This window comes from Thermobia domestica, chromosome 14, assembly GCF_964235325.1.
Source record: "Thermobia domestica chromosome 14, izTheDome1.hap1.1, whole genome shotgun sequence".
Lineage (NCBI taxonomy): Eukaryota > Metazoa > Arthropoda > Insecta > Zygentoma > Lepismatidae > Thermobia > Thermobia domestica.
The window spans coordinates 77,674,461-77,700,070 of NC_137467.1; the positions used below are offsets into that span (position 1 = coordinate 77,674,461).

The 25,610-nt window shown below is 36.4% G+C and overlaps 1 protein-coding gene across 3 annotated transcripts in view; it reads left to right on the forward strand.

Annotated features, from left to right (window-relative positions):
• Synd (protein kinase C and casein kinase substrate in neurons protein Synd) overlaps positions 1 to 25,610 on the forward strand; it is a 367,852-nt gene that overhangs the window by 182,573 nt on the left and 159,669 nt on the right. The window contains exon 2 of one of the 3 annotated variants that reach the window (XM_081738618.1): positions 8,022 to 8,123. The exons of the other annotated variants lie outside the window; for them this stretch is intronic. The gene's annotated coding sequence lies outside the window, so the exon portion shown is untranslated. The remainder of the gene's footprint in view (positions 1 to 8,021; positions 8,124 to 25,610) is intronic. 3 annotated transcript variants of the gene reach the window in all.

Here is a 25,610-nt window from a genome sequence, read left to right on the forward strand (position 1 = left end):
ACATCGTCCGCAAACAAAATTTGCATCACAGAATTTGTGTCTGTAAAGGTAGACTGATTCTAGTATATGTAGAGGCAATGTCAGTAACTGTTTGAATACCGACATGTGTAGTTGTGTGTGTGAATTAGCCTGTGTTTGCAACTCCAAGACGTTTCAGTGAACGCCTATTGAACAGTTTGGTAACTTCTAATGTGGTCGTATAATGGGGCTATGATAGCTTGAGAGGTCGCTTCGCAGAATAAACATTCGCGTAGATTATGACGTGTTAGTGGACCATCGGCAGTGTACATGATGCGAAGTGAAGAATTCTCACGTGCTTCTAGTACTCCCGAAACGCATTCGGAATATAGGCGTATGCCCTACTGAAACAGGAGACTCGTTCGAGCCGCTATATCAGATAGGACATAACATTAGTGCGTTCTGAGCTATCGTGACACCAATGCGAGCGCACGGACGCTAAATAATCAATTGCTGGAGGCAAGTTACATTCCAGCTTTACTCCAGCACATTACGTGCTGTGCACCTGATCATTGCTGAGAATGTCTTCGTTGCTGTCGGAGAGTATTGTGGCGAGGCGAGTGGATGGCTGCGACATTACGGCTTTGTAGGTGTCCGTAGACATAAAGATAAGCATATCTTCGCATCCCTATACAGGACTCACATATGGTAAAGTGGCAATAAGCTTGTATTTGCTCTTTAATAAGAGGAATATGCCAAATGTTTCGTAACTATGAGACTCCGCCTTCTAGAAGGATAACGCGTGCTTCAGACCGCCAGATCAGCCTTGCCTGCTAGATCTCCAATCCTAAAATGTATTGAATATAATATAGAACGGCGCTTGACCGCCACTCGCGTTCTGCTAACCACTAATACCCAATGCACCAAGATCTACTAAGAATATGGAACACGATATCGAAGATGACAAGCACCATTTGTACAATCAGCTACCTGTCTGAAGACCTGCGTATGTGGCTACTCCGGGCTGTTGCACATGGTATTTAAAATGTGTACTTTGTGCTTCTCAGCACCCTGTAGCACATTCGTGTGTCCAGATTGCCAGGACTTGTTTTTTTTTTTTTTTTCGTCAGTTTTACATATTTCTGACACGTTTTTCATTAAACATTTTTATTTTCCCCGTAAACGATTTGTTTTCGTTTTGGTAATAAAAAAACTATAATCTTGGATACAAAAGTTTAAATAAATTAATACGAAATGTATATAATTAGAACTGGTTTCTCACATAATATTAACAACGAACCTCAGCGATGTAGCGTACAATTTATACAGAAAGTGCACCAAGTTGCGTTTTTATCTTAGCACCCCTTTAATCGCCGTGGCTATATGAGACGAATACCTACTGGGTTAAGCTTAACTTGGGATCCAAACCTCATGAGCTCCCACCAGGAATTGTAGTGTACTTTTTGCCATTATTTTTAATGAAACTGTCGAAGTTTCCAATTAAAATTATTGTACGTTATTATCTAAGACCATACATGTGTTTGTTATATGTGTATATAAATTCGGGTCTAGGTCAAAACCCCTACAGCCAAAACGCCCACACTCAAGAAATGTCAAAACGCCCACACAAACGGTCATAACCCCCACACAAATGGACAAATCTCCCAAATACACGAACGGTCATAACCCCCACAGCCAAAACCCCCACACTCAAGAAATGTCAAAACGCCCACAAAATCGGTCAAAACTCCCACACAAATGGACAAAACAGCTACACATAGTAACGGTCATAATCCCCACATAAATGGACAAAACCCCCACACAAATGGTCAAAACTCCCACATGCAAAAATTGTCACAACTGCCACACAATCGGACAAATCCCCCACACTCTGAAATGATCGTGATTGCACGTCTTTGTTGCGTCTCTTTATGACGCCCACTTTAGTGTTTCTGTCATTAGAAAACAGTGCAAGAAGAATAGTTGCAACATTAGTTTAAGTGGAATAAAAAATGTTATTAAAAAGTACAAGGGCAAGACATGCAACCAGGATCATTTCAGAGTGTAGGAGATTTGTCCGATTGTGTGGGGGGTTTGTCCAGTTGTGTGGCAGTTGTGACAATTTCTGCATGTGGGAGTTTTGTCCATTTGTGTGGGGGTTTTGTCCATTTATGTGGGGATTGTGACTGTTACTATGTGTGACTGTTTTGTCCATTTGTGTGGGAGTTATGACCGTTGGAGGTTATGACCGATTACCAGTGTGGGGGTTTTGGCTGTGGGGGTTATGACCGTTCGTGTATTTGGGAGATTTGTCCATTTGTGTGGGGGTTATGACCGTTTGTGTGGGCGTTTTGACATTTCTTGAGTGTGTGTGTTTTGGCTGTGGGGGTTTTGACCGGTTCCCATAAATTCACCATAAAAAATCGTGAAACCTTCCTTTTTCCCTCTGAAAAATCTGTCAATTCTAGTGATGTCCCGCGGGTGCCATGTGGGTTTATTGTCATCTTCTTTTTGTATATCAACTTTGGGTCAGATACATGAATTCCTAGAGGCTGTTTTTAAATGTCATTCCATTAGTGAATTATACAGTGTGTTTCAAAACAACACCGACGTTTCAGAGGTGATTCCTGACACCAATATAAGACAAAAAGTATAGACCAACCTGGGTGCACAAATAATTCTTTCGGAATTAAAGGCTGCCGAAAACATGAAAAAAAAGAAGAAGAAGAAAGAAAGAAATTTAAAGATCCATAGCTCCAAAACTATGAGACCTACTGTAGTCGGGTCAAGACTTCACTAGGTACTAATATGTGCCGTGTCCAAATATCCAAGTTTCAGAATTATGTGGTACTTCCGCAATATATTTTTTAGAGGTAGTTGGCGAGTACTTCAAATTATATAAAGTTCATTTCTTCATGTTTTGAGCAGCGTATAACTCCGAAAGGAAGCATTTGTGCACCCAGGTTGGTCTATCCTTTTTGTCTTATCTTTATGTCAGGAATCACCTCCCAAACGTTGTCAGTGTTGTTTTGAAAAACCGTTTTTATACGCAATACATTCACTGTAAGCAATACTCAATAGAAATAATAAAGTTTACTGTTGTAGTATTGGCTTTCCGAACTGTAAACTAGAAGTTGATTAAGTATACCAATGTTTAATATGAGATAGAGTGACGCTAATAAATGGTAGAATATTTTATTTTGATCTATCCTATTTTTTTAACCTTCCGTGTTTGAGTCATCAGTGTTTACAAAGGATGATATCACGTGAGTTTATTTATTTATTTGCTTTTATCTACGCAATATTTCAGTTTATTCAATATTTCAGTATTCTTTACTTATCTGTACCTTTTATCGTTGTTGCTTTGTTGAGAAATGTGTTGAAATGTTTGACAGCAGTCAGTAACAATGAGTCAGTAACTCTGAAAATAATGTGTCGTGAAACAGTGTTACTAATTGTATGAACTTCGTTTCTGAAATAGAATCCAGAGGATATTGACTGCTTTGTGTGTTTGTTTGTTTGTTTTATTTTGTTTTGTTAGTAAGGGAGTTGAGAAACGAAATATCTTGTATTCAGTGGAAAATCTTGAAGTGAATGTAAAAGCCGAAGCTTATCAAAGGAATTGTCCGAGAAACGTTATTTCTATTGAGGTCAATGTTACTTAACGAGATTACTCAAAATTCCACTAGAAAATATAACAATTTGTAAATACCGCCGGAATTCCGCTATTGCTAAGGAAGGTGCATAATATTTTAATTAATTTTAGTGTACATTATTTTTAAAAATCAATTAGCACTAATTTAAAATCAGTGTTAATTCATTGTTGGACTGGACATCACCAGCTTGTAAAGCAGAATAAGTTAAATTTGTTATTGTCTCAATACTTCGTAATATATAATTAGGCAAATTAAAATAGTGTATTTCTGTGTTCGTCGTAACCATGCACTCATTCCTTCAGATTTGAACTGTTTGAATTGAAAATGCATTTAGAGAATAATAAAACGCGAAAAAGTTCGTACGTTCTGAGAGAAAGATATTTGAACTCTCTCTCTTCCAACTCGCACCATCTCATAGATATTCTGTCATTATTGGCATGTCATTGCTGCAACTAAGAAGCTTCCATACACTACGATCTTCACCTAACCTCTTCGTCTTCACGTACATTTTTTTGTTGTTTCAATGTACGTGAAGCTGTAGCCTCCCTATTTTTCCTGCCACCATAACCTCTAACACGTCCTTCATGATACAGTTCCTTGTCATTCAATGTCCCAACCAGTTTCTCTTCCTATATCCAATTACATTTAAAATTGCCCTTCTCTTCCCTACTATTTCTAATAGCTTTCCGTTCGACCCAGCTAATTTTCTCCATTCTTTGCCACCTTCACATGTCGAAGGCTTTTAGTGATTTTCCATCTCTTGACGGCCAGTTTTTACTACATGACTCGATTTTGAACCGCCAGATTGTTTAGAACGACGCTGTTGTCGTTGACGTTGAGAAAAGTGGTTAGTGTTCATGAGTTTTTGGTTTGAGAGCATAAAGTGATGTCTACAAAGTGGTATAGGGTGTGTATCAAGTATGTGGAACTTATCGAAGAATTGATAAATTGTATCCCGTCACCGTGGTGATTTCAGAAAATTTTCTTGATAGGAGTTTTCAGTAGACGGGAGGTTGAAATCGTACTGCACAAAATATTGGTAATTCGTATTGAACTTGGGCATGGACGGGGATATGTTCTGGGGGAGAATTTCCTCTTCGGGCCACTTCTTCAAATAATCACTACCCGTCACTGCTCGGTTACACTATATTTCTTTAATGTTGTTCATTGTGGAGAGATATCAAGCAGTCGTTCTGGTGTTGTCATATTCTAGAAATGATTCCGAGCCACGATTTTCGCATCACAGATTTCAAAATTTACCGTACCATTGTAGATCTCATTAGGTTGGGATTAGATAAACGTGGTTCTCATTCCACCTAGAAACCACCTTGTTTCAATCCAACGTCTGTGGATCACCTAACCATAAGATTGTGTAAAGCAGGAACCAGTACCACCGCTAATTTCAAATCTTATGATAAGTGTGTGTTATTTTAATTAGTGTATCAGCCATGTAACGAGGAAACGAGCTACAAAGGTTATCTTTGTTATTTTGTACAGAAGACATTTTAAAGTATTTCTCTCATGAGCACATGGTTTTCGTTGATGAAAAATTGCAGCTTAAAATTCTAGAAAAATAAGTAAACGTTAAGTCTTCGCTAGACTCACCCCGACTTTTTCTTCTTCTTAATTTAGCAAATAACTTAAAGGCAATGAAAAATATTAAAAATATGGGTGTGCAATTTATGACGCCATAGCTGTTGGACATCCAAATTTATACACTGTACAGCGGGCATTGAAAACAATATTCTTTCATAGCTCGCACAAGGATCTCCACAGGAAATTACTACACATGCGTACTAAGCAAGTAAAAGGTTGATCAAGATCGAATGAGTTCTGTAGATGGCCTATGGTATATGCTACTGTCGTTGTGATAACCTAAAAAAAAAAAAAAAAAAAAAAAAAAAAAGAGTCAATTCTGACAATGAGAGTTTCTCGTACATCCATCGTATCTTGGACACAGATCGCAGTGTGTTTTCAGTACTGTCTTAACAAGCTAGTCAACGAACTTATAAAGTTCGTTACTGAATTCTCTATGTCTGTGTCTCTCTCTGTCTGTTTGTCCGTCTGTATGTTATTTGAGATTTTTTTTCTCAATTTTGATTGCATTTGATAGAGCATCAAAAACTATCTAAGAAAGTGGTTAAATTTTTCGCGTCACTCTTACCATTCCCGTGATATTGGTCAAAACGTAGTTCCGAATTCAAGAGATTTAAAGAGCCATATCTCGGGAATTGTAAGTCGCAAAGAGATCATATTGGTGTTGATGAATACCTAAGAGGATAGTGAATATTTTGGTACCAAATAAAATAGTAACCGGTGGCCACTGATGAACTGACTACTGGCCAACTGGCCACCGTTCCTCAGATATTGGCCCAAAATTTCGAATTTCTGGAGATTTAAGGAGCCATATCTCTGGAACTGTAAGTGATATAGAGATGATATTTTGCGAGAAACAGGAGGAGGTGCGGATAAAAAGATTTACATCTAGGAACAATCACAGATATCCTCCTCGCTCCATTTTTCCGTTCTTTTTCAGTTCGTTCTGGCAATGCTTTTGGAGCATTCATAACTGTTTTTTATTTGTAACAGTGGTTCCAGAGTGGGAGTGGGGAACGGAAACACTAGTAAAAGGGCGCAGGCTCAATAAAGTAAAATAGCATGAAATCATTCAACACATCTCCATCTAAAATTGAACTGGGATCGCACGCTCATAGAGGGATATAGATTTGTATGGTTTACAAAATGACGTTTATAAAAAAAAATGTTGGGTTGAATTTTTGTATATTATGTCTTTGTGGAACACCGAGGTTATGGACAGGACATAATATTAAGGTGGCTTTGAACTATGATTTGGTTTGAATTCGGTGTAGTTGGCGGGTGCAGAAGGCATAATGTAAGATCATCCTTCACGGTAACGGTCGTCCCTCTAGCTTCCAAGAAAGCTCGATTACAAGGTATACCACCAGTTTTTTTTTTTTTTTTTTTTTTTTTTTTTAATAATTGAGTACATGTAAATAATTGTCTGCTGTTTAGCGACCCTTTTCAGCATAGACGCTATATGAGACGGATCTACAATATAAGGTGGAATCCGAACCACAATAGTGGGCTTAAATTTCACAGCTCTCCCACCAAGAAACGAACTCGGGAGCCCATGCACCAAACGGGCGTGCTGACAGCTAGATTAGCGGGCAAGACGAAAGTACTTAATGAAGTCAAGCACATTTTTCACTTCTGATACCTGCAGAAACTGATGCTCAGTTTAGATGACTAACGTTTAGATAAATTTCATACTGACAGATTGCGAATGAAATTGAAGGGTGTTCATTTTAGAGGCGGAGAACTTTAAACTGGCAACACTGTTTTCTGTGACAGCTGATATTACAGTTCTCGGTTGTTTTGAAGTTAGTTTGGTTTGGCAGTTCATCATGAATAGACACACTGGAGCAACATATGCAAATTGTGCAACTTTATTTTGAAAACCATGGTTTAATTCGACAAACACGTCGGACATTATGTGCATTTTACGGTGTTCATAATCGTTCATCAGAGCGATTAATTCGAGAAGCTATAAATTGTTTTCGCAATGCGTGTACTCTAAACGATAATACGCATCCCGTAAGACGCATGGGCCAGTTGAATCATTGGTTTATATGTCTTCAAAAATGATCCTGGTCAGAAAGTTACAGTCAACACTGAGCAGTACAGAGACATGATTACTAATTTTTTCGTGCCTCAATTTAAAGACATTGATGATGCAGACATGTGGTTTCAGCAGGACGGCGCCACATGCCACACAGCGCTTACTACAGTTAATTTACTGAAGGAAACATTTGACGCATGATTAATTTCCCTAAATGGACCTGTTAACTGACCACCTCGTTCGTGCAATTTGACACCATTAGATTATTTTCTCTGGGGATATGTAGTCTCATGTCTACGCCGAAAACCCAGAAACAATTGAGCACTTGCAAGCCAACATTTGACTCGTTATTGCCGAAATACAGCCTGATTTACAGCGAAGAGTGTGTGAAAATTGAACCTCCAGAATACGCCATACACATACCAGCCGCGGTAGCCATATGCCCTAAATCGTATTCAAAAACTAATGCCATAAAATGATCTGTTTAAAAAAACCCAGTTTCATGGATATTATAAACATTTTTCTGTGTTTTATTTCAACATAAAGTTCTCTACCTCTAAAGAAAACACCCTTTACAATATCCAAGTTTCTCTAATAGCTGTCTCTGTCTGTACTTTTTTCGTGAGAAATTACAGGTTCTAAAATAACGTTCCTCTGTACTTATATATGTTTAGGATTAAAGCCTTTTTTATTCACTGTTAAGTAGTTGGAGACGCTGTTTTCTAGGCTGTCACATACTTAAAGAAACTTTTCTCTTTGTTTTCTAGGTATGCAATGTAGGAAGAGCTTACTTCAGCGTTACAGTCAACTTCCTGTTTAAAATACCAGAAGCTCCAATAAACAACGAAAAAGTTGGAAGTAGTTTAAAGGTAAAAGTATTGGAAAAAAGTTTCGAAATGTTGCGTGTGCTTTTTGCAGTAACGAAAGGAGGGGGAAAAAGTTTTCTTCTTTCATTTAGGTCTTGTTGATTTCAATTATGGTGTCAAGTCTTCGTAGTATCGGTATTCGATAAATTGCTTTCTAGCGGGCTGTCAACTGCGAATAACGTACAAAAACTATTTGTTGCCCATATACTGCTACGAGAGCAGCCGTTTTTCTGTTCTTGTAGCTGTGCGATTTTCAAACATTTTTTTAAGTGGGGACTACTATACTTTTCTCCTCTTCGATATTTTTTTTTTTTTTTTTTGGGGGGGGTGAAATTCAAGCATGTGCCAGTATACTTATCAACGAACTTTAAAAGTTCGTTACTGAATTCTGTCTGTGTGTTTGCCTGCAATTTTGAGCCCTCCATTTGAGAGAGCATCAAAACTATCTGAGAAGGTAATGGAACTTTTCGCGTCACTCTTACCGTTCCGAGATATTGGCCAAAAAATGGCCGATTTTCGGATATTTAAGAAGCTATATCTCGGGAACCATAATTTATAGAGAGATGATATTGATCAATACCTAAGAGGGTAGTGAATATTTTGGTACCAAATAGTAATCGGTGGCCACTTTCCAACTGGCGAGTGGCCACCAGTTAGTATCGGTACCATAATGTTTGCCATGCTCTTAGGTATTAACACCAATATTATCTCTCTATGTCTTACTGTTCCCGAGATATTGGCCAACAAATAGTTCCGATTTCGGGAGATTTAAGCAGCCATATCTTGGGAATCATAAGGTATAGAGAAATTATATTTTGCAAATTTTTGCGAGAAACAGAAGAATGTGCGGATGAAAAGATTTACTTTTACATGTAGGAACAATCACAATCCTCCCTGCTCCATTTCTCCCTTCTTTTTAAGTTCGTTTTGACAATGCTCTTGGAGCATTATCAACTGGTTTTTAGATATAGCCTAGTATTAATTATATTCCCTTCATTGGTATGGCATTAGTATTTTCAGTATGTTGGTATTCGTAGAAGAAAATACATTAGTTCTTTCAAAAACAATTAAAAGTTATCAAGAATATTTAAAGACCTAATATCTGTAGAATTATTAGAATTCGTATAATCTTAGTACATTTAATAATAATAAAACAATGTGCATGTGTGTGTATCAGCTTTTCACATAGAAACGAGTGGCCTAGAGCCAATAAATTTCATACACGGATAGATCTTCCCCCTTTCTAGTTGCCTACAAAGCCCTCTTTTATTTGTGTGTGTGTCGATTTTTGGTTCGGGGAGGTCGGATTTGGGATGGAGTGAAAATGTCTACAAGTTTCTCGCGATTTCTAAGAATGCCTTGTCTGTATGCAACCTCGACGTTGCGCGGGCTCACATAATAGCAAAGGATAAATACTCGACAGTTAAATGGTTGTGGCAAAAATATTTAAGGACGTTTTTCTTCGTCTCTTTTCATCCAGGTTCTGAATTAAGACCCGACAACTATAGGTGCTTACAGCTAGTACCCGTTTAAGATTTTCAGCTATAGAATGTGATATGCATTTGACTTGAATTTTATTTTTTCTCTTCTTTGTACCAGCGTTCAATCTAAGAGGATCATAAGGGTATAACATTAAGGATCACAGTTTCAAAAATGCCGGTGTGGCTGATGTAATTTTTAAGAAAAAAAAAAAAAAGCTGTACTTTCTCAGTCTTTCTCTATATGCCAAAACTTGCATATTTCTGTGTTGTTCTTACGTAGTATTGGTATTCTAGTTGTAGGTTTAACATTCTGTGCTCAGCGCAACAAACAGCTATATAATATATACAACTTATACAGGTAGCAGAACATTATATTATTATACAAATAATAACAAATGTTGAGAGGCCCTGCATAGCGTAGTCGCTAACGCTTTCGTTTTCGGTTCGAGCGGTCCCGTATTCGATTTCCAGTGGGGACACTCGGTCGAAAAGGTGTAACAGCTTTTTCACGCGGGTGACATCCAGAAGTCCTAAAATGCAGAAGTCCTAAAAATATGGGCACTAGACCTAAATTTTAGGACTTCTGCACTTTAGGACTTCTGCATTTTAGGACTTCTGCACTTTAGGACTTCTGCACTTTAGGACTTCTGCACTTTAGGACTTCTGCACTTTAGGACTTCTGCATTTTAGGACTTCTGCACTTTAGGACTTCTGCACTTTAGGACTTCTGCCTTTTAGGACTTCTGCCGTTTAGGACTTCTGCCATTTAGGACTTGTGCCTTTATCATTCACTTGCTTTAGTTCTGAAATTCGCCACCACCACACGAAATTGGGACGATGCAGCAACTAGTTGGCAATAATGTTACGAACGTATCTAATTCCAACAGTAACAGCTATATTTGTACTACTAAGATCGTTATTATCACTATCTGTTCTGCACTTATACACGAATTACATAATACAACCTATTTCATTCTAAGAATTAATTACATAATTTGTTAAGAAATTCGTTTCTTTCGAATGGAGATACGAGAATCCCAAGACAAATTCCTAAAACAAGAATAAATAAATAAATAAATAAATAATAAAAAAATGTTTAAAAAAAATATTTTACCAGACTTCTGAAACCAAGCAAACATTCAGAATTGCAATATATACTGTGCGGAGCGTATTTTATTAAGAGTAGGACAAAAATCCACCAAAGTTTACTTAATTAGGACAAAAGCACACTAGACATTTCACGAGTGAACATTAAATACCAACTGTATACATAAAGAACGCAGTAAATTTAAAATTGAGCAAAGAACATTTATTATGCAATACAGTGGGTGACATTAATAAGTCTTAAATGGCACAAGTCCTAAAAATATAGGCATTAGACCTAAATTTTAGGTCCTGTGCCATTTTTGCAGAAATTACTACATAGTCATTTAGGAGTGTAGCCTGCAAATTTTTCTAGGGGAGCATGATTTTTATATATTAAAAGCAAATCAAAAGTTTATTTCCAGATTACGAAAGCTTCAATAAGACAATAAATTTATACATATTACACATGTACACAAATACATAATATTATTATATTTCCAGTTAGTTCCTTTTTGAAACCTGGACCTTGACAGAGCGTAAATTTAAAATCACAGCTTGTGGGAAATGTACGAATCAGGTAGTTATAAGAAATCGGAAACTGTTCATGGAAATCCATTTGTTTGACTGTATTTATCTTCTGTACTCTTATATAAAAGAGTAAAGATGAGTGATTTTTTGGGCATACTACTACAAGTAGAGTCGTTAAATTTTAATTATAAAATATAATTTTCTTATGAAAGCAGGACATAAGAAAGAATTTTTGGAAATAAGTATCGTAAAACGGGCGGGGCAAGATTTTTTTAAAGGGTAGTGTATCTCGCAAGTTTCTGAAGCTAGTAAAATGAAACTTGGCATATAATCTTTCCTGTTAAAAAAAAACTGAAAATTGAACACATAAAAAGGAAAGAGCAAAGGGAGCACTTTTTTAATGTTCGAATTCCCCATTACTTACTCAGAAAATATGTAAATAAATTAAGGAAGGATTTGTTTAAGCTAGATGCGTGAAACTCGGTATTCGAACTTTTAACTAAAAGTAATAAAATACTATATGTTTCAGTATCTTGAAAATTACACTTCTAAGGGGAAGGAGGGTCAATTTCTATAATATTAAAATATCCCACTGCTTATAAGATTTGGGCAGAAAACTCTTTTCCTTTAGGCCTCGGTTATTCCAGTTAAGCAAATGAGAGTACAAAGTGGCTAATTAATTAGGTTCTTTTAATTATTTTAACATGTTGACGTAGTTTAATTCTTTTAAAACTGTATTCTTTCACATTATATTATAAACATCCTTCATTTGCTGTAATTATTAAACACGTTTAAGAACAAAAGAGTAACTCATAATAGAAACAATTTCTGCAGGAACAACTGGTAGGATTCAGCCTCTTGTTGTGTTCTTTAGGCCGTTAAAAATTTTCCTGAGACATTTTTCTGACACTGTCCTTCTCTACAACTATAACATGAATTTACATCTCCGTAATAATATAATTAAGATCTCATCACTGATTCATAATCAGTTTTCTTTTCCTAGATTTGCTAATCTTATTGGGTATGCATGATATAAAAGCGGTTATTGGAAGAAAAACCATCTGTGTTTGAAAATTTTCTTTCAAAGATTGTGCAGCATTTTGCGATTTGTGCACAGTTATTGCCGTAATAAGGTGTGTGTGGTGTACACAATGTTTATGCATCACACACTTTTTTACTATATATCATTACCGTAAAACGTTTTCCCAATCAATTAATAATTATAACATTTGAGGATATAAGAAGTTCTGACATAGAGTGAAGCGAGGGGACTCACTATAAATAAGTAATCCTTGCCAATTAAAGAAACATTTAATTTTTATTTATTTTATTTATTTTATATTCTACTTCGTGAATTTATTTCTCCCTAACGAATAATTTTCATTTTGAAGAGTGGACGTTTCGGTGTAAACATTAGAACTTTTACACCGAACCAGCCTCACCTTAACCGGCGAACGTCCTTACACCGAGCAATCCGTACACCGAAACACCCTGCACCAAAACGTCCTACACCGAAACAGCCGTATCCCAGGAGTAGTTAATTACGAATATGACAATTATTTGCTACAGAAAGACTTCTGTACAAGAAATATATGTGTAAAAATAATTTACTTCAAAACAACACAAGGAAAGCAAAATTTATGACGTACATAACTAAAACACAATATTATGTTACTAATATGAAGTCAATGGTGTGGAAATAGAGAAAAACAGACATTATGAAAGATCTGGGAATCACATTTGGTAGAAAGTTAAAATTTTGTCAATATAGAAATATATCATGGAAAGAGTAAGAAAGGACAATAGACTTCATTTATTTATTTATTTATTTATTATTTCAGAACGATAGAATATGTATTTATACAAATAACTTGTAAGAACTAAGGCTCTGTAATATGAAACAGTATATCTAAAACTTGACTAACAGATTGACAGTATTCTTCTTACGGACGCGATGGTAGCGCCACAAGAGATTTTTAGGACTTCTGCACTTTAGGACTTCTGCCTCGGAATGATTTTTAGGACTTCTGCCTTTTAGGACTTCTGCATTTTAGGACTTCTGCATTTTAGGACTTCTGCCATTTAGGACTTGTGCCGCGAAATAATTTTTAGGACTTGTGCATTTTAGGTCTAATGCCGTTTAGGACTTCTGCCATTTAGGACTTCTGCCGCGTCCCCTTTCACGCCAGCCATGCTGAATGAGTTTTTTCCTGGGTTTTCCTCATTCACACCAGACAAATGCCGGGCTGGTATCTAGAATAATGGTCCCAGACTGCTTTCCTCCTTCCCCATTCCTTTCTTCCTCCTCAGTTCCCCGGAAAGTGTGGTCTCCGAGGGACGTCATCCCTCATGTGTGACGGGCTAAATGGCCATAGATGCTGAAAGCCCAGAAATTTAATTCCTAATTGCTAATGAAGTGTCGAAGATCTTTATGGCATGTTGCTTGTGTGGAAAATGTGCGCATGTGCATAAACCTAACGATGAGTAGTTGGATTCTTTGTCCGTGCTCATTCCTATCAGTCCATTTCAAACAAAGATTTTTCTTGTTATTTCAACGTCACGCGATTATGCACCGAGCCTAAGGAGACGGTGATGTTAAGATGGATGGTAATAGTAGAATGACAAAAGTGAGAGGAAACGGAAGAATCCCGATAAAACACCACATTTCTGTGGTGTTTCTCTATCGCAAAGCCCACTTGGACGGGAGATCCCACACGCCAGAGGTATTCACTCTATCACTGAGTCACTGTGGCCCGCAAACAGGGGTTCGTTCTTCCGGATGAGTCGTTTCCGGTAATGGGGCCGCGGTGGCTCAGTGGTAGAGCGTTCATCTCTGGTGCTTGGGGTCCCGGATTCGATCCCAGTTCCACCAAGTGAACTTTGTGGTGGACAAACACCGTGTGGGTAGGTTTCCTCGGGGTTCTCCCATTTCCTCCCACTTTCTGCATTCCACTATTTCATTCATTACTTATCATCATCGTATCCTTTAGCCTAACTGGCATAACCGTGGGACGTAAAACTCAATGATTTCATTTCATTTCGTTTTCAGTAATTTGAATGATTCCGATTCCCATGGTTTTCCAATTTGATTCTACCAAACAAGGGTTCGTTCCTTTCTCCGGATCGAATCCTTTGATTCTGATGAATTAAAAAATTCCGAATACATATGCTTCTCATTTTTGTTTCCATATAGTTCTCTCTATAATTTTGTAGTCTTGTATCATTTTAGTTGTTAGTGTATTTTTCCTTTTCTCTGCGTATATGTAATATACTGAGAACATGTAGGAATCACGTACTGTTAACTAGAAAAATCAGATGAAAGTTTTGTTTATGAATATTCATTCGTTAACTCTTTATAAAATTTAAGTTGTACTAAGTTCTCAACTTTTTTATTTTAACTTGCCTAAAAAATTCTGATATATTGCATTACCATGCTGGAGATAAGTATACATGCAGAATTAAAAAAAAATATATATCTAATTTGTAGAAATGGATGAAACGCTATTTCAAAATTTGACTTAATCAAGCAAATAGAAAAACAAAGTGAAATAACATTGTATAATATTTGACGATGTAGAATACTTGACGAATCTTAACAGTGTTTCGGTACATGTAAGGATACATTGTAAAATTCAATCATGATTCTTAAAACTTTGAAGAAATATTTCTGCAGATATTGAATAATATCAGTTTTGCCAGCCCACTTATCACACTGTATCATAATTAAGGTTTTTAATGCTATTTTGACCGTCTCAGTGTTGATTCCAAGAAAGTTATTATGGGCGTGAAATTTTATAGTCATTCTATAACTATTACTTTAACAAGATAGCAACACTGTCTTACAATTAACTTTTTTCTTTTAATTTCTGCTTCCCGTGGCTGTTCTTAATTCGCGTCTCGTAGTTGTAATTGGCATGACGTAGACACGAAGCATCAGAATGCGGCTAATTCCAGCATGCTGAAAGCCTCTGTTGACTTCCAAGACGAATATCTGTTTTCGCTCTTTTTGAAGTCTTGTCAAGTGAAAGTTAAAATACTTTCCCATTTCTTAAAGCTTCTTGTTGATCATTCTTTTTGCTATTTTTTTTTCTTGAGAGTTTCGTTTTAGAACAATTATTTAAGTGTATTGAGTGTTAAGAAGTTGTTTGTCCTTTAATAGATTTAAAGGTTGCGAAACTAACTACATTTCCATTTTCTTTTGTTACCTATGCTTCCTTGCACAAAGAAGTTACCACATTCTTACCGAGAATAGATATACAACCAGTATTTATAAATGAAATATCTAATGTAACGTCCGGAGGCTATACCCGTCAGGCTAATGGAGGCGAATGATAAGAAATGCAAATGAATGACAGCAAATATGGTAGCGGGAAAGTAGTGAGAGTAAACGAGAATACTCCGAGAAATCCTATAGATGCTGTGGCAACTACCGTATGCTTACATAACCTCGGCTTGAGTTAGGGATCTTTCACCCCCAGAGATAGGCGGTTTTCAGGACCAGGTTACGCGCATGGGATTTTTTGAGAGGTAGAACATTAATTTTTCATTGAAAATGTCACAGCGCAAACTTTAAGAGGACTTCATACCTCCACAAAAACGCGCAGAACAGACCTTCCGTTTTGAACATTTTTCTCAGTTACGACTAAAGATAGAACTATGGAGTCTTTTTTATATTCTTCACAAAACATGTCGGCACAAATCCTTCAAAACAAAAATTTAAAAATTTTCATCCTTAATGAGTAAATTTGGTATAAAAATGGGGAATAAACGTCATTTTCACATGCAATTATCTCCAGAACCCCACATGCTAATAAAAATCCGTTTTGATGGAATTGTGCATTGATCTTTGCACTTGACACTCGCACTATAACTTGTAAAGTCAGTTTTGATATATCGATACTGTACGTGGAAAACGAAACCCTTGTAACAGCGTAAAGTTTCTCTGCACTGTAGCGACATCTTGTGCTTAAAGTTCGACAGGGCCTAAGCCCCACCCACAGTAGAATTCGGAGGGATACAATAAAGTAGTTCGCGAGGGAAGATCCGCATGCGACGTCTGCTGGCAAGGAAAAGCAGCATTATTGTGTGTATTGTGTGACAGGTGTAATGTTTTTTGACGTGTGCATTTCAAGAGTTTACTGAAGTCCCCAGCATGAAGCCAAGGAAGAAAGTAGGGATGTATCTACATGAGCGCAGAAGCAAGGCCAAAATAAGAAAGATTTTTGCTTATACATTTGCTTTTTGCTCATTGCAACAGAGATTCTACTCAAAGATTTTTGCCCTACACCAACTCTACTAGCAATTTGTCGTTGTGTATATCTTCCTTCCGGCAGAAGCGTTTTGATAACTTCCACTTTACGTGGAGAAAGATCTCTGGTTTTCACATTATGCAGCGATTACAGGACTTCACAGACTAAAATTTTAATACACAAAACACGTCACGATCACTTTAAACTGGCCCATTCGAACTGTTGAACGCTTTGAATGTTGTGACTGCTTACGACTGCAACCACAACACTTCAGACTGTAACTTGTTGATAGAAACCACAATCGCTGTATTAGAGACCTGCACGGGCCGGGCTCGGACTCTGTTATTTCTTTGGGCCGGGCCGGGCTGGGGCCGATTATTGCATTTCTTTAATAGTTATTGACTTTCGTTAAACAATAATTAGAATAAAGGCAAACGCTGAAGAAGTGTGCCCGTGAAAAATGTTACAAAAATAAAACTTTTAAGATTTATCGGGCCCGGGCCGAAAAATTCGGTTCGTGCAGGTCTCTGCGCTGTATACAACTGAAACACCACTTTCAGAACTTTCTCCTCCACTAATGTCATCTGCTGTTCAACGGTGATATCATCACTTCAACTGTACAGTAAACAAATGAAGGATCCTCTATTGGTGGTTTAACCCTTAACTCACATGTTTTAGAACTCCTAAATTAGGGCTGCAACATCAGCTTTGCATTTTACGGGCGTGAGTCTAATAATTTGAACACGTCTGTACACATTTGATTGATTAATGACAGTAGGAAATTACTTTTGCAGTAGTGGTTGATACTATTTGTTAAATAATTATCTACCATTAATATAAATAATGGAAAATATATTAAACTCTTTATTGTAACTTCTTGCGTTTATATATTTTTCAAAATTTTTGGGTGGGTCCGTGCCAGCCGGCCTACCCGCTAAAGCCGCCACTGATTGTAACACCCTGTACATGTAAATATACTGTAGATTTATGAAACGAAATGTGGAGAAAGATAGGAACACTTGAAATGTATTAATATTGTATTGCATAATGAAAGTTTCCTGTATATGAATTTCAAGAGTATATATATATTGTGTGTGTGTGTTCCCGTGTATGTGTTTATTTCATTGTTCACGTACTAATTCAGGTGTTTTTATTATTGTAGTAGAATAGCATATTTTGCGGTTTGTTAGAATTGTCTCCTTTTTAAGTGATTTGTTCTTAGGAAGTTATAATTTGTAATAATACGTGTTACAAGACCTATGCGACAATTTTCGGAAGATTATTCCGGACACGAAAGAAAGACTTTTTGAACATTAGTGCAACTAGTTTCGGAGCTGCAAGATGCCGAATGCGTAGGAAATTGAATTTCAAGGGAATATAATTTTAAAACTACTCAATGTAGAGAGTGCGGCTTCCTAAATTACTGTCGAAGTCATATCTTTTCTATTTACAAATGTTTGTTTCAAAATTATGTATTGTGTCCGGAATAACCTCCCGAAGTTTGTCGCATACGTTTTGGAACACCCTGTACATGCACATATAGCTTTATTAAGTTTTTTAAAGTATTATGGAGCTTACAAAACGAAATGTGAGGAAAAATAGGAACACTTTAAACTTATTAATATTGTATTACATAGTGAACGTTTCCTACGAATTTTAAAAACGTATGTTTTTTTTTTCCTTTTTCACCTAATGATTCAGATGTTTTTGTTGTTTAGTGTAATATATTTTGCCTCTTGAAACTCGCATTTCTATTGCATTTGTACTTGACGTAAGCTAAATTAGTAATAATACACAGAGTGTTACAAGATCTATACGGCAAATTTTGGGAGGTTATTCCTCTCTCACACACAAAAAGTTCTTTTGAACTTTTGTTTAGTCACATTGACACCCGTTTAGTGACACGTTGAAAGGATTGTCACTCCGTTTGACATTTCAGTTTTGTAAACTTGACATTCCAGAAGGGTGAAATTTGACGTCATTCTGGAGTTTTCTGCAATCTGTTATTTTTTTGGTAGCTAAGCATACCTTTCCTTTTCTTTCCTCTTCCTCCTTTTTTTTTTTTTTTTTTTTGAATTTTCTGTCATTTGTACTTCAAGGAAACCAAATTAATAATAACACTATTATGTACTGTATATATGGAACTATTACTTACACAAGTAAAATAAATCAGTATATTCTGTACCCCGAATTATTATTAAATATTTAAAATTTGACGAATTCTGTTATTACTTTTATTCCAGATATGGAGATAATTGGTTAAAATCTTGTACCTAGAATAGTACCTTAGCTACTTTGATTAGTCAGTACATGTACAGTACCTATCTTGGGTAGTACTTTGGCTATCTATTACCTGATACCTGTTACCGATACAAATTTGAGTCAGTGCCTTGTACCTGTACTAAGTTATAAGAAATCGTGCCTAACCCAATAGTGATTATCTTCTGCAGATATTTCTGCGTCTGGGTTCTTCGGCGATTACACAACCCGCGAAAGTGGAGGTGGAAAGAATATAAAAGAAGAGAGCCCTCTCGTGGCTAAGCGGTTAGGGTACGCGCCTTTGGCGTGGGAGACCCGGGTTCGATTCCCGGCGGGAGCTCATGTGGTTCGGATTCCACGTTAATCAGTAGGTCCACGTCTCATATAGCCTCGCTGCTGAACGGGACGCTAAATTAAAATCAAATCAAAAATATAAAAGAAGAGATCCGTGTCCCCCAAATGATTCCCTGGATCCAACAAATGACCGACTTCTAACACATTATCCTAAGATTACTTCGCTTCAGTTATTAAAAAATAACAAAGTGTACATATAATTAATAATTTACGGAAGTTGCAGCTTCTTTAACCCAAATGAAAAAAAAAAAACTTGTGCTTCAATTATATCCAAATTTAAAGGAAAAGGTTTAGACAATGGAACTATATTATTGCATACCATTTATAATTTTTCGAGTGTGTAATTCTTCTTTAGATTTGTGTCAACATAAACTGCATAATAAACATATGGACTTTGAAAAATACTTTTTTTGACAGCAGATTACACAATTTATTTGACTTATTGATAGTTTGAAGACAAACGTTTTAACAAGGTACTATAAATACTGCCATAAAACAATGGTACTAAACTGCTTTATAAGTACTTTATATTTTTATATGCTATAACTAGTGTTTTAAAAAACATATTTTTTGTTGGATGGAAAATTTGATGAACAACGCTTTTATTCTGTTTTGCAGTTTTTTTTTTCTACTTGGTGTAAAACAGGAAGTGAGATATAGCTGTTAATGAAAAAGATATGGTGTTTTTTAATCACGAATAATAAATAAATATTTTTGTCAGTAAATCTTAGTCTTATGTAGACAGGTTCTGTGTGCAAGGGCTTAAATTGAAATAGTTATACACAAATTTATGTTTTTTCCGGGGTAGTAGTTCTTGGTTAAGCATAATAAAAAACTACCTGGTACATAATATTTATGGAGAAAAAAAAGAAAAAAGCTAAAAAAATATAGATTTTTTCGGCCGGAAACTAAAATTTTCCGTTTTTTCAGGCCTCAAATTTTTTAACCTTTGTATATTGTAGCTGCCCCTCCTAGATAAACCTGCTGGCTACACCCCTGTTCTAGTGTAATGTAATCCGATCTACATTCATCCCCCACCCATGGGCATAACTACTATGGCACAAAACTAAAGGGACCCATAGACGATCCATGGTTTGTACAAACATTAAGTTTGTGCAAACATTGTGTTTGCGCAAACTCTCTGCCATACACGATTCTACTGTTTGTACAAACTTCAGTTCAATTTTGAGTTTGATCGCGTAAATATGTCCACTGAAGCAGTTTGTTTAGCTATAATAATGGCTTGTGCATGGAAGGGGAAAAACCCGCGAAACCAAAAAGGAAGAACAGGTTGTGGATGAGAGAGTGGTTCAAGAAACGGTCTAGTTTAGTCATCAAAATTTAATTGCCGACAGGCACGTAGCCAGGATTTCGTAATGGGGGAGGGCCATGATATGAAATACGGTGGTCGATCATTCTAAACTTTTTTACTGGAACATATATTGGTTTGTTTAGCAAGGATTTCGTAACGGGGGCGTGACTTGAAGGCCCAGGAGCCCGATCAATCTAAAGTACTTTACTATCAACATATATCGGTTTGTTAGGACAATAAAATGAGGATATGTTGTCAAGTATTTAATAACAAACTATGAAGAAATCTCGAGTAAAATAATAATAATAATAAAACGTATTGAAGATTTTACAATATTTACGTCCTTCCTCAGTTTATTCAAATATAACAATTTTCCTTTCATTATGACCTCAACTATTATAAGAAGTACATATTCACTATTATAAACAGTACATACTCAATAATGTCTTGTAAAGTATTTTACAATATTTGCGTTCCTTCGTTTCCCGGCGGGAGCTCATGTGGTTCGGATTCCACGTTAATCAGTAGGTCCACGTCTCATATAGCCTTGCTGCTGAAAGGGACGATAAACTAAACTCAACTCAACTATATTTGCGTTCCTTTCTCTGTTGAATCAAATGTTAACAGAACTTTCTTTCCACATAAATTTTTGTTTTTATTATTCCGTCAACTACTGTCTGTTCCAAATAACATGTCAAAAGAGCAGTAGAAAATTGTTTTTGAAATAACATGTTTGGTACTGTAAGGATGCGATGAAAAATTATGATTTAAAAAAATGTCCACGCAATTACACAACGGCACTATGCTTTCGGAAGCTTGAAATCTCCCTGACTAGTAGCAGAAATTCTGACAATTCCGTAACTTTTATAGAAATTGCAAATTCCCTGTCTCTTCCAGGATATCTCGCTCACCTCGCCACCATGTATTGCAAGTAATACAAATTTCCTCATGAGAAAGAGTAACCAAAAGCTTCCTGTAGTTTATTTTTAACGCTGATCCTTTTTTTTTCTCATTTCATTTTGTTTAATCTTCCCTTTTTTTTCATTTCTGGACTCAAAGGAGGGATCCTGACCCCCTAACCCCCCTTGGCTACATGGTTGTTGCCGAGCTTGAGATAAGTTCGACTGTGGTCTTATTTACGAATGGATTCAACTATATTTGGTGAAATATTGGAAATGGGTACTCCTCTTATTCGAGAACAGGATACAAATATGAAAGATGCAGTATCTCGCGAGCAGAGGTTCTTTGACACTTTGCATTATCTTGCGTGCGGAAACACGTACGAGGACTTAAATTTGAAACAGCCATTGCATCTCAGACGCTTGGACAAATTATTATAGAAACGTGTGAGGCCGCATTTTTCAGATCCCTGTTTTTATAATCTTCACTCTTTACCTTCCACAGTTCAGGTAAATTTCGATAAAGTTCAATAAATTCTTGCCAGAATTCTTGAATCCTATTCATTAACGCCACAGCGCGAGAAATAATCGTTTCTGCATAAGGTCTCCTACCTATAGGGCCCATACACGGTCCACGGTTTGTGCAAACAAGGCTGTTTGTGCAAACAATTTGACCGTGTATGGTGCTGTATGAACTGTTTGCTCAAACATTTGTGCAAACTTTTTCCACATCGAACTCGTTCAAAAATTGTTTACACAAACATGATGTTTGCGCAAACACGTGGACCGTGTATGGGCATGTTTGTGCAAACACGAGCTTTATTTCCGAGTAAGAGGCCTAGTGTACAGACGCTTATTTCTTGCGTTATAGCGTCAATGAATAGGGATCTACAATTCTGGAGAGAATTTATTGAACTTTATCGAAATTTACCTGAACTGTGGAAGGTAAAGAGTGAAGATTATAAAAACAGGAATCTGAAAAATGCGGCGTATGAGGAATTGGTGGCTAAAATGAAGAAAATAGATTAGAAGGCGGATAGATAGTCAGTGAGGAATACAATCAATTTTCCAGTATTTCACCACATGTAGTTGAATCCATTCGTAAATAATTTTTATAGTCCACAGTCGAACTTATCTCAAGTTCGGATATTACCTAAGTAAATTTTGATAATTAAACTTAGACCGTTTCTTGAACCACTCTTTCATCCACATCCTCTTCTTCTGTTTTGGTTTCGCAGGTCTTTCCGCTTCCAAAGCACAAGCAATTACTATCGCTAAACGAGCTGCTTCAGTGGACATGTTTACGCGATCAAACTCAAAATTGAACTGAAGTTTGTGCAAACAGTTGAACCGTGTATGGCCGAATGTTTGCGCAAACACAGTGTTTGCACAAACCGTGATTCATTTATGGGCCTCTTTAGAAATAAACCTCGTGTTTGCACAAACATGCCCATACACAGTCCATGTGATTGCGCAAATATCATGTTCGTGTAAACAGTTTTCGAACGAGTTCGATGTGGAAAATGTTTGCACAAACGTTTGCGCAAACAGTTCATACAGCTCCATACACGGTTAAACTGTTTGCACAAACCGTGGACCGTGTATGAACCCTATAAGAGATGAATCCTAAGTTTTCGGAAACGCAACCATTGCACGTACTGAATAAAGTGTGTAACACAGTGGTTTCCATTTCATGAATTTTTGGTGATTGTATGCATTTACACATTATTCACAGATATAGCAGTCTTTTTTGTAATTAGAGCTCAGATATTTGCTTAATTACGACTCGCTCTTTAAGAAATACGATAAACTAAAAACGTGTAAAAAAAAAAATGCTTGTCATAAACGTGGAAAATGCACTGAAAGAGCCTTAAAATATATTATGACGTCAAATATTATTCTAAAATATGCTATTTTCACTGTACCTTAGCTGAGATTTACTACAAATATTTGAATTAAAGTACGTCAAAATAAGTTTGAATTAAAGTACGTCTCCTTGCAACGTAAAATTATACCTACGCAATACTTTTATGATATGTTTGATACAGCGAAACAAAATTATAGGTTCACACGAGAGGTCATTGTTGAACTGTAGTGCAGTTTTTATATAGTGTGAATGTTATATCGATTTGTGGAAAAACAATAGGGAAACTGTAGTCGCGTTCTTCTTCTTCTTCTTCTTCTTCTTAATAATAATAATAATAATAATAATAATAATAATAAACTGAAAAGCGCGAAAAATGTGCAGAAGTTCTAAAAAGGCAAACAGCAAGAATGCCAAAAATACTTTTACGATGAAAGTCAAGAGCGTTATTTTTCTCATTATATGGACAGCTAATGTATTTTGTTTTGTTCCCGACATATATATATATATATATATATATATATATATATATATATATATATATATATATATATATATATATATATATATATATATATATATATACAGGGGCGGATCCAGAATATGATCAAGGGAGGGGCTAAACCACATTTTGCCGTTTTATCCAGTGTAAAGCAGGATTGAAGCCCATTTAATCCAGTGTATACCTGAGCGTCAAGGGGGGGGGCTATAGCCCCTATAGCTCCCCCCTTAGATCCGCCACTATATATATATATATATACACACACTTGCCCTAGTTATAATTAAATTATCTACCATTCTGCTACGGAGAATGTTGATTATGAGTCGTCAGAAAGTCTTCGGTATTATCTTGCAGGGGGCTGCCCTCACCCTTCTTTTCTCTTCGCATACTTTGAACAATTCGAACTGGCTCTTCTATGCGCCACGGCAATCGTGTCGTATGGATGGATTTGTTGGCTGATGGGCACTTGATGCTTCTATGTTCGAGCCAAACAGGTTTTCAGCATTACCCCCTGCAAGCAAGTGTCAACTTCTCCCTCCCCTGCCCGTTGCATTTCGAAGCAGATATATGCGAGCACACAGGACAAAAGAGGTCTTCGCCGGGATTTCACGGATTCTCGTCCACACCACTCCGCAGCACTCGCCCTACACAGAATAGTTTGTTTCACCCCCAAGTCCAAGACTTTCGCGTCAGCTGAGCCGTTGGCTTCAACGTGTAGAATGTACGGACTATTTCCTGACTCGGATTCTGACCATTGCGGCGGTGCAAGGGATTTTGGCTTGAGAGAATCTGTCAATCTCGTGACGTATGTGCTACGTCAGTGGTAAAAGCCACGCAAATAACATCTCAAAAATCACGCCCTTTTTACCCCTGTTCCTCGGTTTTAAGTTTTCTCGCTTGTATGACGGAGCCTTAATTACTTTTAAAAACGTTAACTGTGATTGGGAACTTAACATTAACATTTTTTAAAAGTAATTGTCAGAGCTCCGGTTTCGTCTATTACTATTTGCTTTTTTTCTTGAGGGGACGGTAAATTTGGAGGATTGCTGCCAAGGATTTGAAGGAGCACCGCTGACTAGAAGTGTGGTTTGTCACTGTAAGATTATTTACTAAAATTACAGAAAATTATGCAACATATGCATCATTTAACAACAGTATGACAAAGCAATCGTTACCTGCTGTGGTCTGGTGGAAATTTCAACAATTATATATATATATATATATATATATATATATATATATATATATATATATATATATATATATATATATATATATATATATAAACCACAGAGGATCTTGATACCTTACTTTTTGAGCCATTCTCGTATATAATATTGATCCTTGTATGTCTTACGTTGGTATATTACTTAACAGTGATTGTCAGGTTTTTTGTAATTTTATAGAAACTAAACGGCCGGTGGTATTACCCATGGCATTACTTACACATAGATGGGTCGATTCGATTGTCCATTCCTTAATAAGGAAGCGAATTAGAGAAAGTCGCAAAAGTTACTTTTCTTTGTAAGTGAATTTATAATAATGTTAAGTGCGAATAATCTCAAGAAACTTAATAAAATGAAATCTGCATAATAAACCTTAAGATCAGTGTAAAGGCTTGATTGTGGCCAATATATGGCAGCACATTTCCCATACCTTTTTAACCTATTTTGTAAGGAGCAATAATATACTCAGTAATTCAAATTCAAGAGATTGAATATTCATATTTTATCCGAAAACAAATGGAGTGTATGAGAGGATAATTACTGTAATTTTTTAATTAATGTGTTTTTCTTTTCATCATTTTTGAGAGCGTTTAATTTTACTCTTTAGAAACATGCATCGAGTAATAAAATTGTCTGAGCAATGAAAGAAAGAAAAGATATACAGTGTATATAAAACTGCACGAATTATTATCGGATTATTTATTTACTTCGCTTTTGGCCAAAGTTTCGA